The sequence below is a fragment of the Dromaius novaehollandiae genome, chromosome 6 (genome assembly GCF_036370855.1).
Source record: "Dromaius novaehollandiae isolate bDroNov1 chromosome 6, bDroNov1.hap1, whole genome shotgun sequence".
Taxonomy (NCBI): Eukaryota; Metazoa; Chordata; class Aves; order Casuariiformes; family Dromaiidae; genus Dromaius; species Dromaius novaehollandiae.
Window position 1 is genome coordinate 24,154,575 of NC_088103.1, and position 12,055 is coordinate 24,166,629.

At 41.0% G+C, this 12,055-nt stretch overlaps 1 protein-coding gene across 11 annotated transcripts in view; it reads left to right on the forward strand.

The window, feature by feature from the left end:
• The window catches only part of USP54 (ubiquitin specific peptidase 54), a 105,144-nt gene that overhangs the window by 37,800 nt on the left and 55,289 nt on the right, over window positions 1–12,055 (forward strand). For 2 of the 11 annotated variants that reach the window (XM_064513878.1, XM_064513881.1), the window contains one exon: window positions 10,407–10,452. The exons of 8 other annotated variants lie outside the window; for them this stretch is intronic. The gene's annotated coding sequence lies outside the window, so the exon portion shown is untranslated. Of the gene's footprint in view, window positions 1–10,406; window positions 10,453–11,278; window positions 11,385–12,055 lie in introns of those variants that run through there. One more of the 11 variants, XM_026094898.2, reaches the window with a different exon arrangement.

A 12,055-nucleotide genomic window follows, 5' to 3' on the forward strand; every position in this document is an offset into this window, starting at 1 on the left:
GTGTTTCTTCTTGAGAAGTATAGTTTTTATTGATTTTTTTGCTTTTCAAGATGTCAGAGGATCATCCTTTAGTTTGGAGGTTGGTTATTCTGAGGGAGAGGACTTTTAAACAGGATAATAATTGTTTTTGTCCTTTCACTGGCTTGCTGGTGATGTGGATCTGCTCCTGTTTTTGTACCAAGCTGGTAATCTTCCTCGGACCATGTTCTTTCCAAATGCAGCAGTTCAAACCAAACGCAAGAGCTGCGTCTCTTCGGCAGTTTTGTGTGGACAGTGTGCTGTGGGGAAAAATAAGTTACATTGTAGGATGTAGCAATGCTTGGAGACCTATCAGCTTAGTATTGTTGTAACAGGATTTGGCATAGCCTAAATGTGGGCAACACATGGCACATAACCCTGCTGTTCAACTGCAGCTCTAAGGGGAAGGCTCTGTGCTGTGATGGGCCCCAGGAGGGTGCTGGTGCAGGGGCTGCTGCATAATCCAGCCCCGGGGCTGGGGGAGGGAGCAAGCCAAAGTGACTGTTATGGGTTGCTGTAGCAGGACACAGAGTCCACCACAGCTGTGAGGTGGGTGCGCGTAACCATTCTCCAGTGGTGACTGCTAAAAAAGACCACGAGAACTTTAAAATCAAAAAAGCCAAATTTTATTTAAGTAAGAACTAGAAATTTAGCTTTTTAAAAAAAGAAAATTCAAAGGAACTGGGAAAGACAGAACAGAAATATGCTTGTACACAGCACTCCTGTTGCCTGCTATGTATCTGATTCACAGTCTGCCAGTGACTTAGTGGCCCCAAACGTCTAAGAAATTTTTCTATCATGCCTAAGGCCAGCTCAGGCATCTCTTCAGCCTGCCATAGCCAGCAGTTCTTGGAGGCCTGTCCTTTAAGCATCCCTGGCACCTCCCCAAGGGGGATGGAGGTTTGTGTCTCTGCCCTTAAAGGCTCCACACGGCACAGCTGCACTCATAGAGGACCATGCACGCAGAAGCAAGACAGTAAGTGCGGCCCTAGACGATGTCTTCGTGCAAGCCCATTACCCTCCGTGCCCTGCCGTGTGCAATGGCGCAGGAGCAGCCGCAGAGCTGTCCTCACCCCTTGCCTGGGATGTTTCCCAAAGCTCCTCTCTGCTTCATCCTCCCAGCCCCGTTCCCCGAGATACCTGTTTTGAGGACTGAGAAACACCAGTTTGGGTTGGGCACTTTGTCTCTCTGCAGAAAAGAATGAAGAACTCAGTGCATCAGATATCAGTGTAGGACTCGGCACTCTGAATTTCCCATTGCCTGGCCTGGGCTGGTTGACAAAAGCGCATAGTAAGCTGGAAGCCGCGTAATCCTTTGTGCTGAACCTTGCAGCGCTATGCACTGTTGGAAGGTTATGTGGTTTGGGCTAGATGAGCGTTGTCTTCAGTTTCACATGCGATTTTGTCCATTGGTGTAGGATCAGGTTGGGAGAGTAACAGAAATAACTGCTTGCTTATCAGTAGGATGCAACCCTGCAGTAACGTGGAAATGGTTGAACCACTGCTGAAAGAAATTAAATTAAGCCTCTAAAGTAAGCATCCTTTTATTTACAGCTGAAATCCTGTTGTCTGAAGTTGAGCAAGGCTGCTGTTTTCTCTAGTGACTTCTGCAGTGTTGAAATTTGCAGTGTTTAAAATTTGTTGTAGGCTAGATACATTTCAGTGCTATCAAGTCAGGCCTCATTTTTGTGTATGCAAGCATTTGTACATACCCTCAAGCTTGTTCTTCTCTTTCATTCTGTTTTAAAGGAGAAAAAAAAAATCTAGTTCCATGAGGGTGCTTTCCTCTCCAAACATACGGGTTGGTTAAAGGTATTTATAACTTGCCTGCACCTCTACAGAATTCTGTTTCATTTTCGTGTTTAACATGCTTGCTTCGGTTGCAAAGACAGGAACTTTTCTGGAAGCTGCCTCTTTGCGCTCTTTCTTCCTGCCACATGATCAATCCCCAAATAAAGTGCAAATACTCTTTTCGTGATATATACCTCCTTTCCAGCACTTCGTTTTTTTTTGTAGAGAGCTTCTGGTGCCACTCAGTAATGTCATTTCATTTCCAAGCAGAGAAAAAATAAATCAAAGCTGTTGACATCATTCTTTTTTTTTTTTTTTTTTTTTTTTGTGTTAACCCTAACACCCAACTAGTCTGTTCAGCTTGTATTATGCTACATTTGCTCTGCTTCTGTGACCCAGCGGAGACAGAGCCTGCTTGTGCTTAACAAGAGTCTCTTTCATGCTCTGTGGGTCTCTCCAGGCCACAGCAGGGCACAAAATAATCCCTTTTGCATTCAGTAGTTTCACGGTATTTCTCTGGTGAATATAAAATAAACTTTTGAATGAAAGTGATAGTAATATCTTCATAAACCTGTTTTTGATACAAGGTAATTGTATCATCGCTTCTTTTTATGTGCTGATACTGCTACTATACTACTGGTACTCCAAATCTTATACAGTGAAATAGGCTGAAATGGATTTCAAAACTTTCTTTACATCTACTTGAGAAATAGAGATTTTTTTCCCTCTGTTCTCAAAAATTTTTATTCTAGTGCATCTTTCAGAATGTCTTATACCAGCGTAAAAACGTTTGTTACGAGGACAAAACACTGTAGGTAGTTTGGTTGAAATTGGTATTTAGCTGTGAGTTCAGGTCTGCTCGTTTTCCTCTGTGCGTTCAGCTGTGGTTATCCACCCTTTAAAGCACACAGAGCCATGTGACGTGGCCACTTGCTTTATGAGATCCTGCAGTGGCTTGGGGCCGCAGTTGACGAGCGGCACAGCATGTCCATGACTCCTCAGCCAGCAGTGTCCCTGTCAGCCAGGTCTGTCCCTGGGCTGCAGAAGCCATAGAGAGGCCCTGGCAGCATATTACAGATGCTTTATTTGCTAGGGGGAGACAGGAGACCTGTCTGCAACTTTTGAATGTAAAGTTTTGAAGTTTGGTTATGTCTGCCTGCTTCCTATTTCCAAAAAAACCCCAAAAGAAACAAACAAAAAACTGGGTACCGGTTTGCACAGAGAATGTTTTCCTCTGTGATTTCCCTAAATCCACTGGTCAGATATTTTCTTCCGCTGGTCTCCTAGTTTTACAGAAAACAATAAAACAGGCTTTGATTTCTACTCCCCCTGCTTGCCTCCTCCAGACTGTTTGTAAGGTATAGGATATCACAGTATGTTTTCCTGGCTTGTTTGTTTTACTCTTCCCATATGCTATTAGCCACTGTTGGAGACAGGATGTTTTGATTCAGTAACTTTGTTCTTGCGTTACGCTCAAATGTTTTTCTTACTTAGGTTCTGAAGTTTTCAGTGGGTTTTACAGAAAAATGCTTCTATATACAAAGCCAAATCAAGCAAAAATGAGTTTCCCTATTCATGTTAGTTATATTTATTCTTCCAAACTAAATAATAACCATCTCAAAACTGAGTTGAGATTAAGTGCTTATGCATGTGTGTGTACACTCGTGATTCTGTTGAAGTTGTTATTTATAGCTATACAGCACAGATGACTGCTTAAAAAAAAAAAGGAGGAATAATCACCATGTCGTGGATGCTGGGTGCATGGTTTTATGTCCTTATGTAGAATTATGAATATATACAGTGCTCTGAAGAGCAGGAGCAGTCCTTCTGCTTGTCAGCTGTACAAGGCGGAAGACGACGATTTAGACGTTTATTTAACACTGGGACCCAGCACAGACACCCTAAACCGCTCCTCTTTCTTTCTTCGCACTGCCTATGCTTTTTCTGTGCAGGTTCCACTTTACTGCTTTAGCTTTGCACCTCGGCATGTTACTAGTCTGGCAAGAACAGCAGTGTTACAAGCCATCTGGGTAAGTGGTAATGGTGGTATAAACCAGGCACAAGATACAGGCTGAGGATAAGCTGTAAGTACTATTTTTCAGCTTTTGGCCCTCTAATATCCAAAACTACCCTGAGCCCAAGAGGAAGTAGGAGGACTCATTCCCTAAATGCAGGTTTAGTGTCATTTTCAGGTACTGTAGAGAATACTGTCTGGCCCCCAGCTGCTGATCATGGAGGAGGCAGGAGATCCATAGCTCTGTGTCACAGCTGCCCTCCCTGGGTGCAAGTTTTGGATAGCGCGGGGTGCCCAAAGGTCTACTGTGTTGAGGAAGCTGCCTTCTGCCCTAGGTGTCTTGTTTCCCCCTGAGCACTGCCTGGAGAGGACGGTGCATCCTGGTCTTCAACTTTGAGATACTTAACACACCATCGGAAAGACTATTTCCCACCCTTTGGCCCTACATCTGTTTGGTTAAAGTCTATTGCTGCTCTCAACATGCTGCTGCCTTCGCTTATTCTCAGCTCTCTTTCCTTTGAAGTGCTGGTGGTGCTGGGGTTGGTTGGTTTGTTTTCCTCACCAAAATAAATTTGTATGCAGATGTTTGTGTATTAAGACATTCAGTTGTTTCAAACATAACTGTTCTGGTTAATGAAATGGAGGTATATGTGATGGTGTAATATAAACAGCATATGATTGAGGAGTTGTTTGCTACTGACTTCTGCTTTGAGGAAGGAGAGGGGTGTGAAGATGGAAAGCAGACTTCACAGTTATAACAAGGTAGCTGTTTCAGAAGAGGCTGAATGTTTCTGAAAAAAGTTGTGATGTCGTTTAGCAGCAAAAAACTGGAAGATCAGGAAAAGGGTGGCAGCAAGATGTAAAAGTTGTCAGTCCTTAAGCATTATGTTGCTGAATACTACTGAATATTATTGAAAGCGTCCGGATAGCTCTTCAGTCATTGTTGGGATAGAATTTGCAAGGCAAAGTAGGAGATACTTGTTTCCTTGGGCCAGTAATATTACTGGAAGAAAGGAGAGATTATTTGCTTATGAACAGGACCCCACAGGGAAGAAGAAGGGGGGGAAAAAAAAAGGACTTCAAAATCTTGTTGCTATAGCTGATAGCTGTAAAATGTAGAATTTTACATTAGAAATGTTTGTTTATACCTGGAGATTAGTTCAAATACTGAATTCATCTTGAAGCTTTCCTTTGGAAAGCTTGGGTGAAGGTTTGGGAAGTAAGTGGTGAGCCGCGGGAGGCTGTCTGAGCGTTCGCTAAAACAGGGCTTGCATGCTCCATCTCGCCATATGGTTGACAGCTGCCCCGTTCATGTTTGCCGTGGTTTTCTGCGTTACATAGCACTGAGTGGTAGCGTTGAGTGGAAATTGCTTTTGAGCGCTTGCATAATGTTCGAGGCTGCCATATTTTTCCCATTTATCCTAACTCCAAAAAATCCGTAGGGAGTAGCATTACAGGCTGGTTTAACCCCCTCCGCATTCATGGAGCATTCAGCACCAAACCCAGTAAAGGCACAGTCGGGGGTCTTAAGTACAGTCTTTGGAGAGCAAACTGAGGCTTCATGTAGAAGGTATTACAAAACTTTGTGATAACTGCTTCAGAAGTCCTGCTCTGCCTCGGTGTTTTAAAATGCTCGCTTTCATTGTCATGTAAGATTTTGAAATGTTTTTGAATTTATTTCCATCTAGGTAAACTTTCCTCTTTCCATAAAATCCTTCCCACTTCAACTATCAGAGCAAAGTTACTGAGCTAACAAGTCCTTAAGGGTATTTGTATTATATTGGTATAACTGAAAGGTGAGCAAGCAGGTCCTTAAAGGCTTCGACTGAGGACGCAGACTTCTGGAGTTGTCTGCCTCTGATAACCTCCGCGGCAAATAAATGTACTGAAGGAACCTGTGATGCATGAGATCAGGGGTTATTAATACAGTGTTTTTGATATGAGTAAAGGCTTTATCTGGGGAGTGAAGTGTTTTTTTGGCGATAAGCACCACACAAAGTAAATAACGTGGCCTTTACGTCTCTGGTTATGACCTCATATCTCGTACTGTTTGTCTTCTCAGAGAAGCCTCTATTGTTCAATTATTCAGAATCACGCGCCTGTAAATCGCGCTCTCTAGCGAGAGATGCTTTCCTCCAGGAATTTCGAGATCATCTTGCAGGTTAAGTTGTTCAATTTGATCAGAGAAGGCTGTAATGATACTCCCTTCTAGATATTCAGAGCCATTTTTTTGTTTGTTCTTTTTGGTTTTTTTTTTATTATAATCTGCCTTTGAATGATTGTCATGTTGTATTAAAGCTCTTGAGTGGATGGTTTTTTAACAGCTTTACCAGTTATCTAAGAGCCAACTGGATACTTTGAGTCCACTTAGCTGTGTTATGAAAATCTGTATGTGTCTATCCTACTTCTCTCTATTGTAGGTATATGGGATAAGTGACATACTTTTTCTCTATTTTGAACAGAAGTCTGTGTGATATTAAGTTTGAACAGGAGACAAGTGTTCATCAGCTGATTTACTGCTTTGAGGAAGGACTGTAGAAGTGACAGCTAAGCCTTTGCTAACCCCCAGGAGCATCTGCAGGCAGTTGGGAAGCATCCTAGAACGATTCCCTTGGAGCTGGAGTAGGTGGAAATTTCCAGCCCGCCACCATCACTGAACCTTCTGGAGTTCAAAACCAATGGCTTTCTGCTGCTTTTTTGCTGTGAGAGATGCTCTTTAAAAAGACTTGGCTGGCTGTCAAGCTTAAAATCAAATGGTTCAGATTAGATAAATCTTCACACTATTTCATTAGATGTTTTAAGACACAGTTCACTATATTTTGTAAAATGTATGTGAGCATTTTGGATGAAGAAGTTAAAGAAATGCTACCTGCTGTAAAGGACGAACAAACTTCATGCAGTATAAAGCTACTTGACCTCTGCAGCTTGCAGAGTCTCGCTTTTGGGTGGTTCTGCCGAACGTTGTCTCCCCACACCCCTTTCTGGTCTGACGGGAACATAGTGTTTTTTTTCCTCGGTCATTTGCTTGTTTGAAAAGTCAGTATAAAACATAATCTTTCTTCCTAAAAGCTTTACTCAGAGTTTCTCTCTGAACACTGTAGAAACAATGAGCTGTTTACTAGTTCAGAAATGCCAGTGTTGCCACTTAAGGGAGCTGTATTCCCTAGAGGCTCGTTGTCTCCTTTGGTGTCCTGCTTACAATTTACTATAGTGGTTTGTAGGCTGTACAAATACAAGCGGTAGTGACTGACATTACTGCAGTTTTAGTCAAGGACGCATGTTAGCCTGGTTTACTCATGTTCTGTCTAGTCCCTTCAGTATTAGTTTCCATTATCTTAAGATAGTCTCTCCTAGAAAGGGCCTTCGTTGTCTCTTCTGTGAAACCTGAAGTATCTGTCGTGGCTTGTCGTACTCTTGTGCTGTAAAGGAGTCCAGCTGTGGATGTGGGGAATTTTTTTCTTCAGTCTTCACTCCAAGATCATTCTGATGATATTAATTAGCAACTTTTAACCTAACATTTGGATAATTACCTTGCCTTTGGTGAGTGGATACATTTCCCTGGTGTCTAAAAGGCCGTTTGTCGTAACTTAGACAAATACTGAGTGTATTCTCTCACGTGGTTCTGGGGAGTTAGCCCTGTGTTGTTGCTGCTCAGAGCTTTTTTATATCTTTACAGCATTTTACCAATTGGGAATTGAGCAGTAGGAGAAAGAAAAATAAGTAAGAGTAGTACGACGCTGTTGTAGACATCAGTGCAGCTGTCAAATACTGCCGAGTCTGTGTCCTACTCGGAAACAGAAGGTAGCATTGGGCCTGATGATGGAGTTATTCAAGACTGAAATGAAAAATGGGTGCAAGCTTGACAGCAAAAGCTTCACAGGCTTTCTTTCCTCTCCCTCTCAGCATAGCAATCAAGTCTGAGAAAATGCATACGTAAAGCATTTTCCCTATCGTGAAAATTCTTCCTGGAGAAAGAGCCAGATGGGAATAATTGGACCTTTCATTAGTTAAGCTCTATCCTCTAGGTGCACAAAGAAGTCTGCCCAGTATTTCTAGCTAGAGGATGATGATGATCCCCAAAAGGTGAGATGTTCTTAAAAAGTAGTATTCCCTTCTTTGGCAGTGAAGTAGCTGACTTTGGTTAAGGACACTGACCTTTAAGATCTCTGCACTGTTCACTGTCTTTCCTTCCCTGTCCGTCTTTCCCTCCCATACTGAAGTGTTTAATTTGTTCTGTATTTTGAAAGTGTCCTCACAAATAGAAGTCATTAAATATAAACAAATCCTGGACCTCTGCTCATATTTAATAATGTGATAACAAACCTAACTGGTCTTTTCAACCATACTTAGTGATAAATAGAAGTATTTCCTTTCCACATTTGCCTCTTTTTAATTCAGTCATGTTCCTGGAGTAGTTCCTCAAGTAAAAGCCTAAAATGTATGGAGAGACATGAGACTGAAGTAAGAGAGGGGAGCATTACAAATTTTTCCCTTAAAATGAACAGTAATAGCGTGACCTCATCAAAGAAGGATGCCACTTGAGGTATTGAGTTTCTCAGTATGGGCTGGCAGGTTCCTTCAGGCCAGAAGTACAGGGTGAGCCGCGGCCACCTTTGCTCGGGGGACGGACTGCCGAGGATGCGGTGGGAGCAGTGCCCCGTGGATGCTCTTCCCTGGTCCGTTCAGCTGGTCCCCGTGGCTGGGAGCGCTCCCACCCTCAGATCACTGTTGACAAACAGTGTGAAAGCTACGTTAATTTGAGGGAAGGTCTACAACTCTGAATTTTCACTTTTATTAAATCTCTTTATTATATGTTCTTTGCATATTTCTTTATATATTCTTTAACGTTCTTCTTATTATAATCTGTGCAATTTTTCGGGGATATAGTTTAGCTCCTTTTTAGCTAGCTCTTTTTTAATCATGCTGTCTAGAGTAATCTTTGTACTTTATTCCAGTGGATAGTGTTCTTAATATGATAAAATTCAAGTACATTAAAACTTTTTAAGCTATCTACCTCAGTTTGCTGTCTCTCTAATGTAATGTTTTGAGCAACAAACCAGGAGCATTGTTTATGCTTTTGCATCCGGTACGCCTCCTATTTTGGTCATATTTCTGTATCAATAAAATTTTAGCAATAAGAATTGTATCTGTTTATTTTCTGTGAGAACAGTTTTATCAGGTCTGGTAATGTTGTTCTCTTTCATTTAAAACTCGGTTTTCTAGAGTCCTACCAAGACATCGCTGGGACACATAGCAGCTACAGCTTTTGAATTGATCATCTCATTTTTGGCTTAATTTTGTTCTGCTTTTGTTCATTTTCATATATGAAAATTGCATGGAGCTGCAGTTGTTGTGACCTAACACTGAAGTGGTGCAGAAGGCTGGGAAATCCCCTCAGCAATTAAATTGTAGGGGTTTTCTTTACAAAGCTGTTGCCTTTTATGTGTTCTGAATAGGGGAACAGTCTTGCAAGAACTTCTTTAATCAGAAATAATACATGAAAATGTTTTCTACTCGCTTCGTTATGTAATTCTCCAGAGTTTGTGACATATATCATCAAAGTGTTACTGTGACTTTATTTCAGGAGGTAAATCTGATTTTCTTTTCTTTAGTTTTGTAATTGGGACTGTTTACAAGCCAACGTGATATCTGGGAGAAATAGCATGTTTGGGCAACACCTCCTTCTGCTGGAAGGCTTTCACAGCAGTACCCTTCTTGTTCCCTTACAAATCATTGTCATTTTGGGGGATTGTATTTTGTGTGTTTGTGTGTATGCTTTATAAGATTATATAATCATGTTTATTTGTTTTATATAAAACACGGAAGGGTTAGCTTTTTCCTGCTGATGGTTCTGCCAGAGGTGCTGAAAACAAAGCAGATTATTTTAATAATGATTGTTGCTTTTTACACAGACCTTTTTTTCCCCTTGTTTTCTGTTATCCTTTTTATGATTCTTGTGGTAGAACAGAGAGCCTAAGTGGTTCTGTACTTAATCCATATGAATGTTGTCTTATATATTTCAAATTAATTAGGATTAATTAGGATTCCATTTTGTAGCTATTGTATAATGTTGCTTTTTAGTGTTTGATAAAGTAGAAAACTGGCATTTATCTGCAGGGATCTATTTTTTGTCATAACCAGTTATTGACCAGAATAAATATATTTTTTTTGCTTATTCATTTTTCTTAATTATGTGAAGGATGTATAGCTAAATGAGAAAACTGAATTTACTCCTGTGCAAGAGCATAGAGAAGGTAGGATAAATAAGTCAATGCTACTAGACCTGTGCAAATCCAGTGGCGGCAGTGAGGTTGCAGGGGTCCTGCAGGGCACCTGGCCAGCCTGCAGTAGTCTTGCTGTGATGACGTGCAAAATACCAAGCCTCCAAGTAGCTTCTGCTCCCAAGACAACAAAAATCAACAGATAAATGTATTAACTTTGTATTAACTGAGACGGCTTGAAAAAATGCGTTAGAGACACTTTTGAGAGCAGAATCTTGTTCTGAATTGAATATCTGCTTGGTGCTGCTCACACCTGCTCATCTTTGGGCATGTTTTGGATTGTGTTTTCCATGTTTTCGTAGATGCTGTGGAAAGGAGAAGAAACGGTGCCTGGCTTAGGCCTTTTTTGTGAGTTATAACCCAGCGTGCTTGCCTCAGCTCATTCCAAATTGCGTTCTGCTCTGTTGCTGCCCAAGCCTGGCCGCTGCACCTACTGCGGGTAGTGTTGGTTTACAGCAAGCCTTAAATTGCTGCTTGAAACTAAATTACCTCACACAGTATGTTTGGCTCGTGGTTCGTTAAGGGGTTGAGCAAAAAGAGGGGGTTGAGGCCGAAGCTGCTGTGAAATGAATCCGGTATACGTTCAGCGCTCAGGAATGTTGCACGACTGGCATGATAATGCTCTGTGTCTGCAGGCTTGCAAGCGCATCTGAAAACTGTGTGTGGTGCACTGGGAACCGAGAAGAATATGCATCTGTAAATAGAGATTTGCCTGCCTCACAGCAGTGCCGAGACTTCATTAATACTTGCAGAATGAGTTTAATAGAAGTGCAAAAAAAAATATTACTAGAAGGGAATGGGTTCGGCTGCTATAGCATATTCTTAGATGTCGAGGAAATTCTGTCTATGTTTTGACAGAAAATGAAGAATCTATAATTGCGTAGAGGGTGAAAAACGTGCCTTCACAAATACCCAGAATATCTTTGTTTGAAATTATTCTCTGAGTTAATTTTTGCTGCTACATGGATTCTACCTGTATCTATTTTGTAGTGACTTCTTGTTGCAATTGTTTCTTCAGAACAGGAATAGTATGTTCTTGTTTAGGCCAGTCATAATAGGTATTTTCAATTGTTATTTTGTTTGTCAATAGTGGGATAATCCCAAATGTCATTGGGAATGAGAAAATATTATGTGATTGTCTGTAAAGCAAAGACAAATGGGCTGCTCCTGCAAGAACTTTTTTTTCTTTTTTTTTCTTTTTTCTTTTTTCTTTTTTGGATTTCTACATAAATTCTTGGGAGTTCCTGTTTCTATAGGACTCTTGTCACTGTTCACCACAGGTGGGTAAAAATGGAATTTGTTAGATGATATTCTCTTTCACATTTCCTGTAAAATAAGGGCAAAAGTGAATGATCAAGTCCACTTGCTGATTGCAAGGACAGTTTCTGTTGAATGATTCTTTTGGTTTCTTCAGAAGCATCAATGTCTTTTGGAAGATGTTATACCTTCTCTGTACCTAGTCTAAGTAACTTTTGCTACAGATAAGCACCTTCTTTGGTTAAGAAGTTTTGGAAAATGTTTTGTTCTGATGATAGCTCTGGGCTTCTAACTCAGCGCAGAATCCTGTAACTTTCCCTTTGCAGTGTCCCAAATTCAGAGCTGCTGCAAAATCCCAATTAGAGGGTGGACAACTAATACAGTGACATGTAGTCACAGAATTACAAAGCCTCCTACTATTTTTTAAATTAGCAGGAGATCTTGAAGAAATTTATGCTGAAATTATGCTTCATACTTCAAGATTGCAAAGGGTACATATGAAAACTGGCAGGAATTTCATGTAAATATTGTTTGTGGATCTTAGGGTGGTTTTTTTGTTTTGTGTTTTTTAATCTGAATGCCTTCTTAACCCTTCCAACATGCTTCAGCCCTCTAACATTCTTGTTCTCAGAATTCTGTTTTCTTTTCCATGTTGTTCATTTTTTGGGTGGGGGAAGGTTTATAATTTTTGCTT